The following is a 23,957-nucleotide window of genomic DNA, read 5'->3' as shown; positions in this document are numbered from 1 at the left end:
GAAAATTGTGTCATTTTATGTCTATTTTGATCCCCAATTGGTACCATATCAATTGGACTTGTAAAATTTCAGTTTTGGTCCTTCAAAGTTGACTTGGTCAACAGCAGCATAACCATTCACCCTCCGAATTTGGCTTCACTTCCAACAATTCAAACACAACTCATTTGGTCACAATTGACCATTTTTCACTTCACAATAGGTCAAAAATGCCATTTACTCATTTCTTGCATTTTTGGTTCACAAACCCTAAGTCCCAAAACCCTAACTCACTTAATTGTTACAATTAATCACATTTATGCATTTCCATCTTACTACCATACTCATGTAAGTTTACTAACACCTTTAATTCATTCTAAACACATCAAACCTTACAAAATCATACTACCCTTCAACAGGCTGAAATTTCAGTTTGGTCCTCCCCCCTCATATTTGTTTTCATTTCATTAGTTCCAAGCTCATTTCAACAACCAATTAGACATTTAAAATGGAAAAATGACAAGTTAACATACTAACCTCAACTTAAACACCAAATCTTCAATTGTTCTCCTTCTTTCTTCTTTCTTTCTTGTTCTTAAGTTGAGATTGCAAGCTCTAGTAAGGTTTTTAGGGGAGTTATGAAGATTAAGTGGAGAAAATTAAGCTTAAGTGTAAGCTTAAATGGAGGAAATTCATGGAGGTTTATGGAGGAAATGGGGCGGCACAAAGGAAGAAGAAAATGAGGTTTTTAAATTTTTTTTTTCTTTTCTTTTCTTTTATCTTTATCTTATGGAAGACCACAAAAAAGATCAAATTAATTAATTTATTAATTAACACTTATGGCATCATGCATGATGTCATGCATGATGTCATCACCTTTTTACTTTTTGATTTTCCTCTCTTTTTTTTTATTTTTTTCTATTAGTTCTTTAATTTAATTCTCGATTCGAAAATTTTCTTTTCTCCGATTTTATTTGACAGTTAGGTCAGGAGTTAGCTCTCGGGGTCAATTGACCAAATTGCCCCTCGCCGGTTCATTCCGGTTTGCAAATAATTCTATATTTCTTCCGGCTCCCTGACCTAATTATTTGACTGGCTTAACAGTTCTTTTTCGTGATTTTCTCTTTTCCACTGTGTTCATAAGGGTCCTAAGGACCGCGGCATCACATTTTACGGTTCGAAATTTGAGTTTTAAATGACTTCGCAGTCGTTCCCGAGGAGGTCACCCATCGCTGTGACTCTCGGCTCGTTTAACTTCTTATGTTCTGTTTTTCTTATTTATACTTAACTAATTGGCAATCACTAATTATTGGTGTTTATGGTTTCTCTAGTTGTCTTAAGTATGGTTCTAATCCCCTTAATTGTCCGAACCGACATCGGTCACCGGAACAGTGAAATATACCAGGCTATACAAATAGGGGTGTTACAATTCTCCCCCCCTTAAATAAATTTCGTCTCGAAATTTTACCTGGTATCAATCTCTGAATAGCTGTGGGTGTTGTCTTCTCATGTCCTCCTCTCGTTCCCAAGTAGCTTCTTAGCCCGAATGATGGTTCCACAGCACTTTTACTAATGGTATCTGCTTGTTCCGTAGCTGTTTCACCTCATAAGCCAGAATCTTCATGGGTTTTTCTTCATATGTGAGGTATGGATTCACTTCAATTTCCTCTACTGGTAATACATGAGATGGTTCTGATCAATACCTCCTCAACATGGACACATGGAAGACGTTATGTATCTTCTCCAACTCTGGAGGTAGTGCCAAATGATAAGCCAAAGGACCCACTCTTTTCAATACCTCATATGGCCCGATAAAACGAGGACTTAGTTTCCCCTTCCTGCCGAATCTCATAATCCTCTTCCAAGGAGAAACCTTGAGGAAAACTTTCTCACCCACTGCATACTCAATATCACTTCTTTTCAAATCAATATAGGACTTTTGACGGTCTGATGCAGCTTTAAGTCGATCTTTGATCACCCTAATTTTCTCTTCAGTCTGTTGAACAATGTCGGGTCTAATCATTTTTCTTTCACCCACGTCATCCCAACACAACGGGGTTCTACATTTTCTGCCATACAAAGCTTCATATGGAGGCATTCCAATACTTGATTGGTAGCTGTTGTTGTAAGCAAACTCAATCAAAGGCAAGTGTGCATCCCAACTTCCCTCAAACTCAATCACACAAGCCTGTAGCATGTCCTCCGAGATCTTAATTACCCTCTCAGACTGGCCATCTGTCTGTGGGTGGAATGCCGTACTGAAGTTCAATCTAGTTCCTAGGGCTCTCTGAAGACTACCCTAGAATCTAGAAGTGAACCTAGGATCTCTGTCTGATACAATGGATACTGGGACTCCATGAAGTCTCAGAATCTCATCGATGTACAACCTAGCCAATCTGTCTAAAATGTAGTCCATTCGGATTGGCAGAAAATGAGCAGACTTAGTCAGTCTGTCAACAATGACCCATACTACATCATGACTCTTCTGTGTCCTCGGAAGTCCCATTACAAAATCCATCATTATTCTTTCCCATTTCCATTCTGGCACTGGTAGTGGATGTAACAACCCAGTGGGTACTTGATGCTCTGCCTTTACTTGCTGACAAGTTAGGCATTTGGATACAAACTTTGCCACATCTCTTTTTAAACCCATCCACCAGTAATGCTCCTTTAGCCCTCTATACATTTTTGTACCACCAGGGTGCATAGCAAAAGGAGACTCATGTGCTTCCTTCAAAATAATCTGCCTCAAATCAAAATCATTAGGAACACACATTCTGCCCTAGTGTAGCAGTAAACCATCATCTCTGATTGAGAACTCTTGTTTCTTGCCCTACCGGACTTCTTCCAACAGCTTCTGATACCTTTTATCATTCTGAGCAGCTATTCTGATATGATCAATCAACACTGGCTGTACATGCCATGCAACTACTGTCTGCCCTTCATCATTAATCTCTAAACTGGCATGTAATAATCTCAACTCATGTACCAAAGACAAAGGAGTAACCTGTAGACTTGCCATAGTCTTGCGACTTAGGGCGTCAGCTACAACATTAGCTTTCCCTGGCTGATAATCTATCAGGCAATCATAGTCTTTTATCAACTCTAACCATCTCCTCTGTCTCAAATTCAACTCTTTCTGGGTGCCCAAATACTTCAAACTCTTATGATCTGTGTAGATGTAGCACTTCTTCCCATACAAATAATGTCTCCAGATCTTAAGAGCAAACACAATGGCTGCAAGCTCCAAGTCATGTGTTGGATAATTCCTCTCATGCGGTTTTAGCTGGCGTGATGCATAGGCAATAACATTTCGATCTTGCATCAACACACAACCTAACCCATTGTGAGAAGCATCGTCAGAATCGTATATTCTTTACCCGGTGTAGGTAAAGTCAGGACTGGAGCCTCAGTCAAACATCTTTTCAATTCATCAAAACTTTGCTGGCATTTGTTCGTCCACTGAAATTTCACATCCTTTCTAAGTAGCTTGGTCAATGGAGATGCCAACATGGAGAATCCCTTCACAAATCGACGGTAGTATCCAGCTAACCCCAGAAAACTACGAATCTCTGTGACATTTCTAGGTGGTTTCCAATTAAGGACAGCTTCAATCTTGCTAGGATCTACCTTAATACCCTCTGCTGATACTATGTGCCCTAAAAAGGATATCTCCTTCAGCCAAAATTCACATTTCGACAATTTGGCGTATAGCTGTTTCTCCCTCAAAGTCTGCAGTACAATCCGCAGATGTTTATCATGCTCTTTTACATTCCTCGAATAGACCAATATATCATCGATAAATACTACAACAAACTGGTCGAGGTATGGTCTGAAGATAGTGTTCATCAGATCCATAAAAGCAGCCGGAGCATTAGTTAACCCGAATGGCATGACCAAGAACTCATAATGGCCATAGCGGGTTCTGAAGGCAGTTTTAGGAATACTCTGCTCTTGTACTTTCAGCTGATAATAACCTGATCTCAGGTCAATTTTGGAGAATACAGCTGCACCCCTCAACTGATCAAACAAGTCATCAATACGGGGTAATGGATATCTGTTCTTTATCGTCACCTTATTCAACTGCCAATAGTCAATGCATAACCGGAGAGTGCCATCCTTCTTCTTAACAAACAACACTGGCGCTCCCCAAGGTGACACACTAGGGCAGACAAAGCCCTTATCAAGCAACTCTTGCAACTGCACTTTCAATTCTTTTAGTTCTGCTGGTGCCATTCTGTATGGTGTTATGGAGATTGGGTCCACACCAGGCATAACATCAATTTCAAACTGCACTTCTCTTTCTGGAGGTAATCCTGGCAATTCTTTAGGAAATACATCCGAAAAGTCACATACAGTAGGAATGTCCCTCAGCGCTGGACTTCCCACTTGGGTGTCTATCACATGTGCCAAGTACGCCTCACACCCTTTCCTAATCATTTTCCTAGCCAGTGCAGCTGAAATGATGTTTGAAGGCAATAACTATCTCTCCCCATGTATTACTACATCACCATACTGAGGAAGACCAAAAGTGATCTTGGTCTCTGATACCAATCATGGCGTGATGCCTGGCTAACCAATCCATGCCCAAGATAATGTCATAATCTCTGAAGGGCATTTCAATTAAATCAGACAGAAAAGTGTGTCCATGGATCACCAAAGGAAAGTCTCTATATAGCCTATTTACCCTGACCTCCTGGCCTAATGGACTAGTTACTAGCACATCATAGTCCATTGGTACACACTGAATAGCAGTAGAGCACATCACACTAGCACTAACATATGAGTGTGTGGAGCCAGGATCAAATAACACATATACATCTTGGTCAAGGATGGAGAAAATACCAGCTACAACATCTGATGTTTCAGCCTCCTCCCTCTGACGCATGGTATACACTCTGACTGGTGCGCCATTGGGTACTGGCTGGTTAACAGTGCTTTGACTTCCAGGAGTACTACCAGGACCCCTACCTCTGCCTCTACCTCTAGCAGCTGACTGTGACCCTCTAGGTGCAGAGATTTGGGCTGATCCTTCAGATGTAGCAAAAGATCCAGACCAGCGCGGACTAGTGCAATCCTTAGCGAAATGTCTGCTCCCTCCACAGTTAAAACATGCACCGGTGACCTTGAAACAAACCCCACCATGAGTTCTCCCACAAGTTTCACACTGTTGTACTGATAGAGATCCTCGAGAAGCTTGTTGGGTCTACCGACTGCATCGAGGTAGTCTTTGGCCGTAAAATCGCCTCACGGATCTACGGGAGCTGGATCCCCTAAACTGTTTCCTCTTGCCAGAACCACTTTCAGATGCTTGTCCAGTAGTCTTTTCAGTCTTATCTTTTTCTTGTGTACCTTTCTTCACTACCCCTTCTGATTCTATCCTTTCCAGTTCCAAGGCCTGTGAGATCAATTCGGCAAAATTCTGATGTCGAAAACCCACGACTTGCATTCTCAAATTCGGCCTTAATCCAGACTCAAACCTCTTGCATCTGTCTCTGGGGGTGGAGACTAAGCTTCCAGCATAGTGGCTTAGCCTTGAGAAGTCTCTCTCATATTCTGCTATGGTTCTGTCCCCTTGTTTCAAACTCAAGAATTCTTTCAATTTCTTATCTACATATGCATCAGGAACCCATTTCTGCCTGAATTCCCTCAGGAAGTCTGTCCATGTCAGCACAGGTGGCTCAACCAGGCTGTGGGGGATGGTCTTCCACCATCCATATGCATCCCCTTGTAACAAGGAAACAGAATACTCGAACTTCATCTCTTCCATACACTGTAGTTTTTTGAAAACTCGTTCCATTCTTTCCAACCACTGTTCTGCCTCCAGTGGATCCACAGTGCCTTTAAACTCGGTGGCCCCAAATTTCATCAATTTTTCAGATTGTCGAGCTGAGGGTTATGGTTGTGCTACAGGTACTGGCATCTGAGCTTGGGGTAGCACATTACTTGCCATTTGCTGGAAAAACGCAGCCATCTGCTGTACAAATTGAGCAAGGAACTGCGGTGCTGGAGCAGGAGCTGGAGTGGCTGACCCACTCACGTTCTGGAGTGCTAGGGCTTCCCCTTGAACCTCAGCCTCAACAGATTGTTCCTCGGAATGATCTCCTCCTTCCATTCCGTTTTCTCAAAATTTCTACTTCCTGAGATCAAACACAAGGAGGTTGACCTCCGTTAGTGCATATTCATGATGTAAATATGTCCTATGTATTAATTAAGGACACTTGAGCAGTTGTACTTATCAATAAAATGTTCATACACATAGTCAAAATTTATTGAAAAACCATGCTCTGATACCACTAAAACATGTCACACCTTACCCCTCCGTAAGGCATAACATGATCCCGTAGAATACTTAATGAACTACCGAACTTCACCTACCGATAACTCATTAAGTACCCTACAAGGGATTTTAAAACAATTTTCTTACATTTTGGAAGTGGTGAGCATTTTGGTAGGAATTAAAAATCATTTATTCAAGGTTTAAATACTAATAGAAATTTTGTCCATTTAAATTTTGCCGCAAATTTTATAAAAATTTTGATAGAGTTCCGTTTGTAATTAGAGAAAACAGTTCTTCCAATACCTGAGAAAAACACTTCCAAAAATTTTTCACAACTCCCATCCTCCAATAAGTCTCAATCAACTCAATTCAACACACTTCAAAATAATTTCACAATACAAATCAAGATTTATCATCTCAAAATATTTAATATCTCCAATCACAAAGCATAAAGTAAGAAATTCATAAGTACAAATATTAATTTACAGAAGGAAATCCAAAAAAATAATATTATTACAATTTATTTACAACTGCTCAACTTACATTGATACATACAACATTTCTATATTTACATCAAAATTATCTACAAGGGTATAAAATAATACCCGTACAAAAGATTGGTGTGATCTTCAACTCAGTAGCAGCTCACTCTGCTGCTTTTTCCTTACTCTTATCTGCGATAGCAAAATAAGCTATCGCTGAGTATAAAAATACTCAGTGGTGCATAATAAAAATTTAAAATGCAATACATAGATCATTCATTGTTGAAACACAATTTAAATATTTCTCAAATTAACAAAGCTCATAATAACACAATTTAGTCAAACAATTTCATAAATACAGTGTTGCCAAAGTCATACACAACTTAAGCTATGACACAAAATTTCCGATCAATGTCGTGTTGTACACCACGACAAAGCAATCTCAACCCCATTAATCGAAATCAATGAGGGAGGTGGCTACCTAGCTAGCTAATGAGTACTCATCCGATCTCAACCTCAACTGGCAAGCCAGAGAGGGAGGAAAATAAACGATCTCAACCCCATAAATGGAGGAGGAATAATGTGATACTGTCATGCTAAGTGTGAACATAAAATCAATTTAAAACAATTTATTCAAACAATTTATGAGAAATCTAATCAATTTCCAAAGTCACATTTACGATTATAAAATGGCAACACAGTACATAATTAATCAAAGAAGTAAAATTTTTGAGATTAAAATATTTAAACAATTATTATTGTGCACAAACCTGACGTGAGTCGCCTTTAAGCCTTGACTCAGTCTTTTCGAGTTTCCAAGTCTTTTTCAGCTGAAACACACAATTTCACAGTGTTTCAGTACCATAACTTAGCATAAATCCAAAAATAAATTTCACTTCATTTTTACTAGCTCTATTGCGTTAAATTCGATGTTCTCGAAGTTTTTGTGTTTCGGGTTACTATTCACTACACTATTCAAGTCAAATTGTTGACTTTTTAAGGCTTAATAGGTATGGGAACTCCAACTTCACCCACATACCACATTTTGGTCATTAAATTTGTTGGTTTTGGTTATTTTCTCAAAGCTTAAGTCCTTTTGGCCAAATTGTCAAATTTTCAGTTTTGGTGCTCCAAGTTGCACTGTTCCATTGGCAATATTACTGTTAGAATTTGGCAAAACTTCCTTCATAGAAAATGTTCCTTATTGTCTTAAGTTTATTCTCATTTTTGGATCACCTCAATTGGATTTTTGTAGCTCAAGTTATGGCCATTCTAACTAGGGCTGCCGGATTGAAAACAACCCAGATTTTCTGGGCAATTCTGGTGCTGGCAGATTTGAGTCACCAACTTGGGGTGGCCAAATGGCTTGGTTGCTGGCAAAATTTGGACTTGTGTTCTTCATGAAAGTTTTAGGTTTATATCTCATCTAACCACTGGTAAAATTTCAGATCATTTTGACCTGCCTAGCTTGAGTTATGACCAAATGAACAAATACTGTTCATTTGGTCAGTTTGTACAGTGGCAGCCTGCTCTTATTCAACTTTGGTCAATTCGTTCACTAAGTTTTAGTCACTTTTTGGGCATGGTTCCTAAATGAAAATTGTGTCATTTTATGTCTATTTTCATCCCCAATTTGTACCATATCAATTGGATTGTAAAATTTCAGTTTTGGTCCTTCAAAGTTGACTTGGTCATGCTGCCAGCAGCATGACCATTCACCCTCCGAATTTGGCTTCACTTCCAACAATTCAAACACAACTCATTTGGTCACAATTGACCATTTTTCATATCACAACAGGTTAAACATGCCATTTACTCATTTCTTGCATTTTTGGTTCACAAACCCTAAGTCCCAAAACCCTAACTCACTTAATTGTTACAATTAATCACATTTATGCATTTCCATCTTACTACCATACTCATGTAAGTTTACTAACACCTTTAATTCATTCTAAACACATCAAACCTTACAAAATCATACTACCCTTCAACAGGCCGAAATTTCAGTTTGGTCCTCCCCCCCCATATTTGTTTTCATTTCATTAGTTCCAAGCTCATTTCAACAACCAATTAGACATTTAAAATGGAAAAATGACAAGTTAACATACTAACCTCAACTTAAACACCAAATCTTCAATTGTTCTCCTTCTTTCTTCTTTCTTTCTTGTTCTTAAGTTGACATTGCAAGCTCTAGTAAGGTTTTTAGGGGAGTTATGAAGATTAAGTGGAGAAAATTAAGCTTAAGTGTAAGCTTAAATGGAGGAAATTCATGGAGGTTTATGGAAGAAATGGGGTGGCACAAAGGAAGAAGAAAATGAGGTTTTTAAATTTTTTTTTTCTTTTCTTTTCTTTTATCTTTATCTTATGGAAGACCACAAAAAAGATCAAATTAATTAATTTATTAATTAACACTTATGGCATCTTGCATGATATCATGCATGATGTCATCACCTTTTTACTTTTTGATTTTCCTCTCTTTTTTTTATTTTTTTCTATTAGTTCTTTAATTTAATCCTCGATTCGGAAATTTTCTTTTCTCCGATTTTATTTGACAGTTAGGTCAGGAGTCAGCACTCGGGGTCAATTGACAAAATTGCCCCTCGCTGGTTCATCCCGGTTTGCAAATAATTCCATATTTCTTCCGGCTCCTTGACCTAATTATTTGACTAGCTTAACAGTTCTTTTTCGTGATTTTCTCTTTTCTACTGTGTTCATAAGGGTCCTAAGGACCGCGGCGTCACATTTTACGGTTCGAAATTTGAGTTTAAAATGACTTCGCAGTCATTCCCGAGGAGGTCACCCATCGTTGTGACTCTCGGCTCGTTTAACTTCTTATGTTCTGTTTTTCTTATTTATACTTAACTAATTGGAAATCACTAATTATTGGTGTTTATGGTTTCTCTAGTTGTCTTAAGTAACAAATTTTTGTTCAATTGAGCATGGAATTTAGGGAGTGAAAATAGAAATTTTGGAGCTTGTTGGGTGCATCAATGGAAGAAGATGAGAGAGGTAGAGAGAGAGGAGTTCGGCTAGTTTGAGAAAAGGAAGAAGATAATTTCTTTTTTAATTGATTTTTTTAGTCTTTTGTCTCTTATTTTATGTAGATAAGTCCATTAATTAAATCATTTAAATTATACTTATTAATTGTGTCATGCTTATGTTAACATGACGTCATAAATCCAATTTAAATTTAAATTCCTCTCCTTCATTTTCTTTACCATACTCATTTCTTTATATTTTTACGTACTTTTCATTATTTTAATCTCATATATTTTAACGGACATTTAGGCCAAAAGTTACCTCTAAGAGTGTATTGACCAAAATGCCCCTCATCGGTTTCAATCCATCTTTCTAATAGTGCTTGGTTACTCCTTGAGTTCTAATTCACTTATTTAAGCTTGTTCTATTTTTATTTCCGTGATTTTCTAGTTTCCAATAGTTTTGCAATTATCCCTTGACCTAGAGTGTCATGGGGCCCTACACGAATTTAAGGTAGCAACTGAGCTCACTGTTGCTTCCCAGGTCGATCACCCATCGTTGGGACCTCAGCTCATTTAACTAATTAGGTTTTATTTTTCTTATTTCCATTTCACCTTTATGTGATTTCTATTGATTTTTATTTATAGCTTTTCTGGATGACTTAGATATGGTTCTGAACATCCTAACTGTCCAGATAAACATTAGTCATCGGAACAGTAGTGTAACACCCTAGGCAAATCCCACATCGACAAAACACGGGAGAGATGCTGGGTTTATAAGTTGGTGGTTCGTAACCCCTAGTGACACATTTTAAAAACGTGAGGGCTTTGGTCCAGAGTGGACAATATCACTAGTGGGCCGGGCCATTACATTTGTGGTATCAGAGCCACTCTGCGTACAACCTTGAGCGATGGTGGGGCAAAACTCAGCGAGGACGCTGAGTCCCATAAGGGGGGTGGATTGTAACACCCTAGGCAAATCCCACATCGGCAAAACACGGGAGAGATGCTGGGTTTATAAGTTGGTGGTTTGTAACCCCTAGTGACGCATTTTAAAACCGTGAGGGCTTTGGTCCAAAGTGGACAATATCACTAGTGGGCCGGGCCATTACAAGTAGAATGTACAGACTACTTAACAAGAGGGTGTTACATTTTATAAACTCTAGTCATGGCCAATAATAATAACCAACCAATACCCTTAAGGGACTACGGAGCCCCATCTATCCAAGGATTCCAGCCCAGTGTTACAAGACCAATAGTGGAGGCCAATAATTTTGAACTCAAATCGGCATGGCTCCAGATGATTCAACAGACCCAGTTCGAAGGTTCACCTACAGAAGATCCACACTACCACCTCCAGTGTTTTCTTTCCTTATGTGACACACTCAAGATGAATGGAGTCTCTGATCAAGCTATAAGATGTAGAGCATTCCCATTCTCCCTTCAAGACAGAGCAAGGAAGTGGCTACTTTCTCAACCAGCAAGAACATTCACCACTTGGGAAGACGTCTCGCAAGCTTTTCTAGCAAGGTATTTCCCACCTGTGAAGACTGCAAAGTTGAGGGCTGAACTCAATACCTTTAGGCAAAAGGAAGGTGAATCACTCTATGACGCATGAGAGAGATATAAAGACTTACAGAGGCATATAAGATTAGCTCCTAGTTCAAAATTTCTATAATGGGTTATTGCCCTCTACAAAGAGCACAATAGATTCAGCTACGAAAGGAGACTTAATGGAGAAAACAGTAGCACAAGCCCTTGAACTTCTGGAAAGGGTCGCTTATCACAACTATGAGTGGTTAAATGAAAGGGGAGATATAAGAAGACCAGCAGGGATCCTGAAAGTGGACGCCCTAAGCATGATAATGCTCAGTTTGACCAGCTCACCAAAAGGCTTGAGAGGATGCAAGCCAATGCTATAGGGATGAGCAACTAACACTGCGACAGTTGTGGAAGAGGGTGTATGACTTCAGAATGCAAGAACTTCAATTAACTCTCTATAGAACATCTAAACTATGTGAATAACAGAGGAAACTTTAACCAGAGGCAGCTCAACAACCCATATTCAAACACATATAACCCTGGATGGAGAAACCACCCTAATTCTCATGGTCCAACTCGCAAAATCAACCCATGAATAAGCAGTAAGAGTACAGACCACTAGCACCCCCAGGCTTTCAGAATAGAGGACAAAACCTTGCACAACCGCCACCACCTCTTTAACCCCAACAGTAAGAACTAAAGTCGACTATAGAATCCATGATGGAAGGCTTCCTAGTAGCCCAACAACAGCAGAATGAAATGATAAAGCAGTTAGCTTCCAGAATGGATGTAACATCATCATTGTAGCAATTTCGTACATTCTACCGTTTAGGTGACCGGTGTCGGTCTGGACAGCTAGAACGTCTGAAAAAATATTTAGGCTAAAGTGAGGAGCCATAATTAACTCAAATATTAATAAGAAAAATTTAGAAAAAATTTTAAAAATAAAATACAACCAAATTAAATGAGCCGATGCCCTAGAGATGGGTAACCTAGTAGGGAGTTGCGGTTTTCACAGCTAGAAACCCTAAACTAGGGAGAAAATTCATGAAATAATTTTTGGGACTCCAAAGAAGAGTCATTGAGGTTTCGATGGCATTAAAATGCCAAGAAAATGTTTAGAAAAATTATTAGAACGGTACAGACGATTTTGGCTCCATAAGCCAAACGGAGGGCATTTTGGTCATTTCGTCTTCAGAGATGATTTTTTGCCGACTTGTCTAGTTAAGTAAATAATTATTATTGTTAAAAATTGAATTGAAATGAGTAACTGTGACATCATTATTGTTAAAAATTGAGAATGAGTAGAAAAGAAAAAGGAAAGAAAATGAAGGAAATTTAGAATTTTGACATCATTATTATGTCTTTAAGATACTCCCACCCAATCACATTATGACACATGTCTTTAAACCACTTAAAATGAGTAAATGGGCAGAAATTAAAGAAAAGAAAATCAGTTTTCTTTCCTTCTTCAACCAGCCGAACCAGTCCCCTCTCCCTCCCTCCATTAAAACTCAACCAAGCTTCCAATTTCTCACCCAATTCACTTCAAAACCTTGATTTCCTTTCATTAAAAATTTTCCTTACCACTAGAGCTAGACTTGGGGAGCCACTAGAAGAGGAGAAAGTGAAGGAAAGTAAAGGGTGGAAATTCATCCAAGAGGTTAGTGCCAATTTTCTTGCTTCCACTCTTTTCTAAGCAAGAATTTAAGTCGAGTTAAATTGAAAATTTGATGAAAAATGAATTAAAGATTTATGAATTTGCCCCATGAAATTTTGGCAGCCTTAGGTTACCTTAGGGTTTCATCAATTTGATTGCATAATAGTTGTGTATGGCTGTCATTGAACATGATTTTGGTGTTTTAATTCATAGATTATATGTATATGAAGAATTGTAATTGTTGGAGTTAGGGTTTGTGCACCAAAATTAGGATTTTGTTTATGTATTAATGAAAAGAAATTGAAATGGTCAATTAGTGACCATTTGGTCATGTTTGAGAAGGAAATTGAGTGAATGGTGGCAAGGGAATGGAGGTTAGGTATGCTGTTCAATATGCCCTGCAAGTCTAGATGTGACTTCAGCAAGTTTGGGCAGCTATAACTTGAGTTGTGTAGGTTCAATTGGTGCAAGGCTAATTGGACATGAAATTAGACACATAATGGCATAACTTTGATGAAGGAACTCTGTCCAGAAAACAAACTTATGATGCCCTAAAAATTGACCAAATCCGGGTAGCACTAATTCTGCCTGGGCAAAATGACCAAATGAACAGTATTCATTCATTTGCTCATAACTCAGTGTAGAAAGGTCCAATTGACCTAAAATTTATATCAATGGAAAGCTTAGGAAAATTAAAACAACTTTCATGTAGAACATAAACTCAAATTCTGGACTTAACTAAATGAAATTGCTAGCCAAAGTTGAACTACCAAATCTGGCAGAAACAAAATTGCCCAGAAATTTTGAGTAAAGGTAATCTAACCAGTTATGGTGAAATAGCTATAACTTGAGCTAGAAAACTCCAAATGGGATGATTCAAAAAGTAAAATATAACTAGACACAATAAATAACAACTTTGATCGAGAACACTTGGCCAAATTCTCACTATAGAATGGCCTAATGAAATAGTGAACTCTAGCACCCAAAACTGAAATTTTTTATTTATTTTCCATTGGTTAAAAGTATGGATTGGTAATTAATGCCAGTACTTTTGAGAACCAAAATGTGGTAAATCTATGTGATTAAAACTGATGCAACTATTATATATGAGAAAGTCAATATTTTGACTTAAATGACTAAATGAATAGTAACCTTACATGTTAAGTACAAATATTCAAGAAATAACTTTGTAATATGCCCTAGTAGGCCTAGTGTGATTGGTTTGGATAGGTTGGCATGCCAATAAGGTTCTGATAGCAGTACTGCATATGGTTTCATGCCATTCTGTGATATGATAGCCTATGGCTATACTGATTTTGATATTATACTTGGCTTTATGCCTTATTGCTTTTATGGCCTATTAGCCATTCTGTCTACACACCGGGAGACACATTTTGACCGATGGTGTGACGGCCCGAGGTACCTGGTACCCAGAGCTAGTTTATCTGTTTATTCAGTCCAGTCAATTTGTATAGGTTACTTGGGCATGAAAAAGTATAAATGTAATTGAATTGATTATTAAAGGAAGTAAGGAGATTAAATATCAAGATAAAGAACAAGAATGATTACAATAAAAAGTGGCTCAAAATCATCAAGAAAATGATTAATAAAATGCTAGAAAGAGTTAATATCATAAGATGTGATTAGCCTTCGACTAAACAATAAGTAATTATTTATTTCTTATAAGCACAATAACTAGGAAATTTTTACTTTTATTTGCATATTATATTTTCTTTTATTATTAGCACCACTAAGCATTATGCTTAGTGCATTGCTTTTGCAACGCGTAGGTACTGAAGATTTGGCTAGAGAGCCCAGCAGACGACAAACTAGGTGAGACTTGTATACAGATCTATATAATATCCGTGTCACAGTGCATTAGTAGAACACTAGGTCCCATTTTATTATTTTGTACTGTTTATATTTTGTAATTAAACTTTTATTTTCTCATGTATAGTTGAAACTCATGTAATATATTTTGGTATTAATGGAAATATTTGTAATTTGTATTTACAAATGAAAATTTAGTATTTATTTATGATTTTTACATGATTATCATGTGAAATAAATGAATCACAAATAGAAGAATTTTTGAAATATGGTTGAGAAATATTGAGATTATGTTGATATAATGGAGTTTAAGAATGATGGGAAATGTATTGAAGTGTTTTTCACAGGTTCCAAAGAACTGTTTTATTCATTTTTAGCCGGTACTCTGCTAAATTTTCTATAAAATTTTTGAAACCTCGAATGAATTTATAATTTCAATAAATGACTTAAATGAGTCAAATTTCACAAATTGCACTTCATAACCATAAAGAAATAAATTAAGGAAGGATAAAAATAATTGAGATAAAATATAGTGTTTCGGTACACTGTGTGGTATATCTTGCTCCGCTATACTGTAGACGAGTAAGGGGTGTCACAATGGACCAACTAGCCACCCACAATAAGATGCTTGAAAATCAAATTGCTCAGTAGGCAAGTTCTTTAATGAAGGCTACTGGTAAACTACCAAGTCAACTAGAGATGAACCCCAAAGAGCAATGTAAGGCAATTACCTTGAGGAGCGACAGAACATTAGAAAAACAACCATCAAAGGAAAAATCAACAGAGAAAATCTTTGATGAATCTGATAACCAAATAAAAGAGAAGGAGAAAGAAGCTAAAAAGGAACAAGAAGACAAAACAAAGAAGAAACAGAAGTTACCAGAGCTATATCAACCTCCTCTACCCTTTCCCTAGAGATTCCAAAAGGCTAAATTGGATAAGCAGTTTGGAAAGTTTTTAGAAGTTTTATAGAAACTCTACATTAACATTCCCTTCACAGAAGCACTTTCTCAGATGCTATCCTACGCTAAGTTCCTTAAAGAAATTCTTTCAAAGAAGAGAAGGTTGGAAGACTATGAGACTGTTGCTCTTACAGAGGAATACAGTGCCATATTGCAAAACAAACTGCCAGCTTAAGGATCCAGGAAGCTTCTCCATAGCTTGTCTTATTGGCAACATGAAAATAAACAAGGCACTCTGTGATCTAGGCATAAGTGTGAGTCTAATGCCTCTATCAATATGTCTGAAGCTGGATTTGGGAGAGCTCAAACCCACAGCAATTTCAATGTAATTGGCTGATCGGTCTGTCAAGTACCCGGTTGGCATCCTAGAAAACATCCCTATCAATGTGGGAAAATTCTTCATTCCTATTGATTTTTTTGTCCTAGAAATGGAAGAGGATGTCCAAATTCCTATCATCCTGGGAAGACCTTTCTTGGCAACCGCCGGAGCTATCATAGATGTTAAGAATGGGCGGTTAACTCTCAAGGTAGGAGATGAAGAAGTGGAATTCAACATGTTCAGAGTAATAAAGCATAAAATTGAACCTGATGAATGCTTAAGAGTTGACATAATCGACAAGTTAGTTGGAGAGGAATTTCACAAAACACATCCCGAAGATCCTCTTAAAGCATGCATAGTGCACAGCCACACAGCAGATAATGAAAACACAGAAAATGTAGCTTGTGCAAAATCTTTAGAAGCTATCCCATCCCTACCCTTAGCTCAAGCTCTCCAAGTGGAAAAGCTAAAGGAGGAGCAACCTAAAAGCAAGTCACAGGAAGATGCCAAATAGGTAGAACTGAAACTTCTTCCTTCTACACTAAGGTACGCATTCTTGGACTCAAACTCTAAATATCCTGTTATTATAAATGCTAGCCTATCTAATGAAGAAGAGAAAAAATTATTAAGGGAACTTAGGACCCATAGCAAGGCTATAGGGTATAAAATAGAAGACTTGAAAGGGATTAGTCCTTCAATTTGCATGCATAGGATACCTATGGAGGAAAACAACAAACCCACTATTGAACATCAAAGGAGACTTAACCCAAATATGAAAGAAATAGTTAAGAAGGAAATTCTGAAACTATTAGATGCAGGTATTATATATCCAATTTATGATAGTAAATGGGTTAGTCCAGTGCATGCAGTGCCTAAGAAGGGTGGGATACTGTCATTCAAAATACAAATAATGAATTAATCCCTACTATGGTAGTTACTGGTTAGCGCACGTGCATAGATTATAGGAAATTGAATAGTTCCACCAAAAAAGACCATTTTCCTCTCCCTTTCATAGACGAAATGTTAGAAAGGCTAGTGAAACATTCGTATTTTTGCTATCTAGATGGGTGTTCAAGATTTTTCCAAATTCCTATTCACCCAAAAGACCAAGAAAAGACCACATTCACATGCCCTTATGGAACCTTTGCATATAGAAGAATGCCTTTTGGTCTTTGTAATGCCCTTGCTACTTTCCAAAGATGCAAGATGGCCATTTTTTATACATTGAAAATATTATGGAAGTTTTTATGGATGATTTTTCTGTCTATGGAACTACTTTTGATGAATGCCTAACTAACTTATCCAAAGTGTTGCAAAGATGTGAAGAATCAAACTTGATTCTAAATTGGGAAAAATGTCACGTCATAGTAAGGGAAGGTATAGTTCTTGGGCACCTGGTATCAAAAAGAGGAATTAAAGTTGACAGGGCAAAAATTGAGATTATTGAAAAGATGCCACCACTAACATCAGTCAAGGGAGTGTGAAGCTTTTTGGGACATGTAAGCTTTTACAGAAGATTTATTAAAGATTTTTCTAAAATAGCTAAGCCACGGACTAATTTGTTAAGTCAAGATGTTCTCTTTGATTTTGATAAAAATTACCTTGTTTCTTTCAACAGGATCAAAGAAGCCTTGATTTCAGCACCAATCATGCAACCACTTGATTGGGAGTTGTCATTTGACGTGATGTGCGATGCAAGTGACTATGTAGTTAGAGCAATACTTGGACAAAGGAAGGATAAGAAACTCCTTGCCATTTACTATGCCAGCAAAATACTTAATGATGCACAAATCAACTATGCTACTATGAAGAACGAATTCCTAGTAGTGGTATTTGCAATTGACAAATTTAGATCCTACCTACTTGGATCAAAAGTCATTGTATTCATAGATTATACTGCCATCCAATACCTTTTGAACAAAAAGGAACCAAAGCCAAGGTTGATTCGATGGATTTTACTCGTACAAGAATTTAACCTTGAAATTAAGGACAAAAAGGGATCCAAGAACGCAGTAGCTTACCACCTCTCAAGACTAAAATAGGAAGACGTAGGGGACACTGAGGATTTACCAATCAATGACTTATTTCCTGACGCGTAATTATTAGCATTCTTAAGCCCTATGGTATGCTTGAAGGAGCGGAAGCATGAAAAACACAAGTTTATATCATTGAATTCAAAAATTTTTCACCTAGGGTCACATGCATCATGCAAGATTTATTTTTATATATTTGATTTCAATGATAAACAACATATTAAAACTCTTTTAATATGTCTTTGGATTCATATTTTCCATTTAAGATTTTAGAATTAATCAGATTAATTTTAGAATCCTAGATTAGATCAAGAACAAGTGCACTAACCTCTTGATGCACTACAGTGTGTTTGGCACCTTTGGGATGCATCTTTAAGACACCAGATGTTGTCCCTCTAGCTTGTCCACACCAAGATCACCTATGGCAGCCCTTGAACAGCTTCTAAAGCTTTTTCTATGAATTAGAAAATCAAGTTTTTCCTTTTGAGAGATTAGAGATGTAACCATAACACTAGAAATAATTTCTAGTATTTTTAATTCAAGAGATTATTTGCTAATCTCTTAGAATTGATGAGAGATGAAGAAGAAGAGAAGGGAGAGGTCTCCAAGGTGGCGGCACAAAGAGAAAGGCAGCAGCTTGTTATGTTTTTCTTTTCATAATAACACTTATATAGCTAGGTCACCACTTAAAACTTTTGCCACGTGTCACCTTCTGATTGGCTCTAGGTTTAATTGACCCAATCACATTGTGCCAAGTGTCAAACCTATATTTTATCTTGACTTTGATCATCTTACATGATTAAAAGACATTTGGCAAGCTTATGTGTAGTGTCATGTGTCACAATCTCATGGTGCCACATGTTACCCTGTTAAATGACTAAAATGCCCCTGTGTCTTAATTTTGAGTTCTCAACCCAAAATAATTATTTCTCTTCTTCTAATCAATTTATATCAAATATAAATTAATTAATTAATTAATCTTTATTAATTAATTTCTCATTAATTAAATTCATATTTAAACACTTTAAATATAAATTTAACTTATACTATACGTCCAATAATCTAGATTTGGTTTCAAGTCATGCTAGGGACTTTGCAATCTAATTGTAAATCAAACCTATTTAATTAATCAATTAAACTCTTTAATTAATTAATTAAATCATATTTAATTTGGTGATTACTTATGTATGTGTGTGACTTACTATGCTCATCACTAATTGGCAATAAGACATGATATCAACTCTTAATATCATCAGAACTCTTTTTTACTATAAATGTTTTCTCTAATTCATTTTATGCACCTCATAGACCACGGTTAACACCTAGCATAGCATGCCATGGCCACCCAATCAGTAATAAAGTTTACCTTAAATGAATCTATAATCATATGTTACCATGCACTAGAATCTCTCTGTTACAAAATCCCAATTCGAGCAGGAGTCATGGTTTATGTCAAACCCCATTTGCTATGAATATTATGTTCTCTTTTAATTCCAGTTCTTGACTAAAAAGATTTTCTCATCAGAAACTCTTTTCTGATTAAATCTATCTGTCCTGGCTAGGAACTTGAAACATCAAGAACAATTAAATGAATATAGGATTTTATCCCTACTTACTTAGAGGAACAGATTCCATCTTGATCAACAACTACCTCCATATATAACTAGTAGGAGCCAACACATGCCCATATACCCATACATAGTACAAGTATGAAAGTAGTATCAAACTCAAACCACCTATATACAAGATAACTATGCTATCTCATGTCTAAAGATTATATGCACTAATATAATTTATGACAATGTATTGACAAGAGTAAACTCCATGTGCGTGTCATAAATGCCACTGGTTCGGCTTACTTATCATGTATAAGTGCCTATCATGTTTGTTATATGGCATGAGACTCACCATTCCATCTTATTTATATCTCATATAAATAACTTGGGAACAAACATGAATACAATCTTTCTGGATAAGTCATGTCCTTATTGTGAAGTATCCTCGATTGTGAACCTATTTATGATACTTTGTGCTAAAAATACTATCACTCATATTCTTAACAATTTAAGAATAGAATTTCTAATAAAATATCAATGGACCCTATTACACATAAATATATTATGTAAACGAAAAAGTAAAAATGCCTTTTATTAATAAAACATGTACAAGATACATACTTAATGATATGCTCTAGGGCATACTACTAACAATGCTGACTTTGTTAACTATCTTGTATGCAGGGTATTGCCACCAAACATATCTTAGCAGCAAAGGAAGAAATTCCTGCATGATGTGCAATTTTACACGTGGGAAGAATCTCTGCTATATAAGAGTTGCAATGATGGGTTGATAAGAAGATGCATAATGGAGGAGGACATAGAGAACATTCTATAGCACTGCCATTTATCATCATGTGGAGGACATTTTGGCACCACAAAAATAGCAGCTAAGATTTTACAAGCAGGGTTTTACTGGCTAAATCTATTTAAGGTTGTGAGATCCTTTATGCTAGCTTGTGATCAATGCTAAAGAACAGGGAACATCTCAAGAAGGAATGAAATACTACTGCACGGTATACTTGAAATAGAACTATTTGACGTGTGGGGAATAGACTTTATGGGTCTATTCCCAACTTTCTTTGGAAATAAGTATATCCTGGTTGGTGTTGATTATGTGTCAAAATGGGTAAAAGCAATAGCCACACTAATAAATGATGCCAAAGTGGTCACTTAAGAAGAATATCTTTACAAGATTTGGTACACCATAGGTAATAATTAGTGATTGAGAAAGTCACTTTTGCAATCAATAATTTGAAACATTATTGAAAAAATATGGAGTGACTCACAAAGTGACAACACCTTACCATCCTCAAACCAGTGGTCAAGTAGAAGTTTCAAACAGGAAGCTAAAACATATCCTTGAGAAAATAGTCAATTGCTCAAGGAAGGACTGGTCTATGAAGTTAGATGATGCACTATGGGCATACTGCACTGCATATAAAACTCCCATTGGAACAACACCCTTTCACCTGGTTTATGGAAAATCATGCCATCTCCCTGTCAAACTTGAACACAAGGCCAACTAGGCAATTCAAACCCTAAATTTTGACCTCAAAGCTGCTAGTGAATAAAGGCTTATACAGCTCAATGAGCTGGAAGAAATCAGGCAGGATGCCTATAAAACTGCTAAAATGCTAAATTCTTTACGGACAAGACCAAAAGACGGCACGATAAACACATAATAAGGAAAGAAATCAAGGAAGGAGACCTTGTCCTACTGTTCAACTCAAGATTAAAACTCTTCCCAGGAAAGTTGAGGTCAAGATGGTCCGGACCCTTTAAGGTAACTCAAGTCTTCCCGCATGGAGCAGTAGAAGTATAGAGCGAAACCTCAGGTACCTTCAAGGTCAATGGGTAGAGATTGAAGCCATACTTCTTGTAACACCCCTCACCCGTCTACAGTGTAGCTAAGCAATGTGTGCTACATTCAGTGCCGGAGCACCCTATCTTGTCTTATCATTTACAATATTAATTTAATATCTATTTAATTTTATTATCTCACTTGTGGAAATTTTTTTTATCCCATTTGATTTTTATAGAGACCCAGACAGAGTCCCCTTTGTTCTATTAGTGCATGGTGGGTTTCATGTTCCTTGTTAAACTAATTTATATCCATTTCATCATATCACTTGTCATGCTCATATCAATTTCAAGAAAATAAATTACATTTCATTCATATAAAGTTTACATATACAATAATTTACAATTTATATACAATCCAAAATTATTTACATTATTTACTTATGTATAATGATCCAAAATGCAAAATTTAAATACACATGAGCCCTACCCAAAATGAACTAGTGAGGTGACACTGACCCTGTAGCAGATCTGATCCTCTCTATCTGTACTCTCTTGCTACTGTTGCAGCTATTGGTGCTCTCCAATACTTATGCGTGGTAAGAACCAACGCACTAAGCATAACGCTTAGTGGTGCATAAATAAGGAAAAATAACTAAGTAATTTAAAATAATTAATTCACATATAACCTTATAAATAAATATCAATTTTCATGTAATTAAAATCTTTTACATGTTTTCTAGAACTTTGGAAGTGAATAAGCTAATAGGGATCTTTTTTGTGCATATGCCTTATATTCAGTCTTATAAAATTCATATTAATGATTTTCTCATGTACTTATTTATATTTAAGGCTTATTGCTTTTATCTGCACCCAAGTAACCTATGACAGACTATAAAGACTGGATACATGGGAGTATAATAGTTAGACATCCGTATGTCTATCCAGTATACAACAGTCATGTCAGGCATAAGGCCAGCGGGCAGGCATAAGCCAGTAATAATGAAAATTGGCACTATGGCCATCGGACAGGCATAAAGCCAGTAGAACAATCATCTTAGACATATGTTGTCTGTCAATGATTATCCCTGTAGGCAGTACTGCAATATGTAGTCCCTAATTGGTATACCAATCTATCCAAGCTATATAAATGAGTCTAAGTGTACTTTGGGCAAAATAATATTATTTCATACCTATAGTTTCATTAATTCATGTCATTTTTATGCTTAACAAAGTATTCTATTTTATTTCATATTAAATGCTAAGTTATTTTTGAAGGAACGGAAGCGTGAAAAACACAAGTTTATACCATTGAATTCAAAAATTTTCACCTAGGGTCACATGCATCATGCAAGATTTATTTTTATCTATTTGATTTCAATGATAAACAACATATTAAAACTCTTTTAATATGTTTCTGGATCTGTATTTGCCATTTAAGATTTTAAAATTAATCAGATTAATTTTAGAACCCTAGATTAAATCAAGAACGATTACACTAACCTCTTGATGCACTGCAGCGTGTCTGCGCCTTTGAGATTCGTCTTCAGGACACCAAATGTTATCCCTCTAGCTTGTCCACACCAAGAACACCTATGGCAGCCCTTGAACAGCCTCTAAAGCTTTTTCTATTAATTAGAAATTCAAGTTCTGCCTTTTAAGAGATTAGAGATGTAAACAGGACACTAGAAACAATTTCTAGTGTTCTTAATTCAAGAGATTGATGGCTAATCTCTTTGAATTGATGAGAGATGAAGAGAAATAGCTGGAGAGGCTCAAAGTGGCGTGACAAATGAGAGGAGAGGCTGCTGGTTATTTTTTCTTTTCATAACCACACTTAAATAGCTAGGTTAACACATTAAACCCTAGCCACATGTCACCTTTTGATTAGCTCTAGGTTTAAGTGACCCAATCACATTGTGCCAAGTGTCAAACCTATATTTAATCTTGATTTTAATCATCTTACATGATTAAAAAAACATTTGGCAAGCTTATGTGTAATCCCATGTGTCACCATCTCATGGTGCCACGTGTCACACTGTGAAATGACCAAAATGCCCCGGTGTCTTAATTTTGAGTTCTTAACCCAAAATAATTATTTTCTTATTCTAATTAATTTATATCAAATATAAATTAATTAATTAATCTCTATTAATTAATTTCTCATCAATTAAATTCATATTTAAACACTTTAAATATAAATTTAATTTATACTACACATCCAATAATCTAGATTTGGTTTCAAGTCATGCTAGGGACTTTGCAATTTAATTGCAAACCAAACCTATTTAATTAATCAATTAAACTCTTTAATTAATTAATTAAATCATATTTAAATAGGTGATAACTTGTGTATGTGTGTGACTTACTAGGCTCATCACTAATTGGCAATGAGACATGATATCAACTCTTAATATCATTAGAACTCTTTCTTACCATAAATGATTTCTCTAAATCATTTTATGAACCTCATAGACCATGGTTAACACCTAGCATAGCATGCCACGGCCACCCAATTAGTAATAAGGTTTACCTT

The sequence above is a fragment of the Hevea brasiliensis genome, chromosome 2 (assembly GCF_030052815.1).
Source record: "Hevea brasiliensis isolate MT/VB/25A 57/8 chromosome 2, ASM3005281v1, whole genome shotgun sequence".
NCBI classification, from domain to species: Eukaryota; Viridiplantae; Streptophyta; class Magnoliopsida; order Malpighiales; family Euphorbiaceae; genus Hevea; species Hevea brasiliensis.
The sequence above is the reverse complement of the archived record's forward strand: the minus strand, read 5'-3'. Positions refer to the sequence as shown.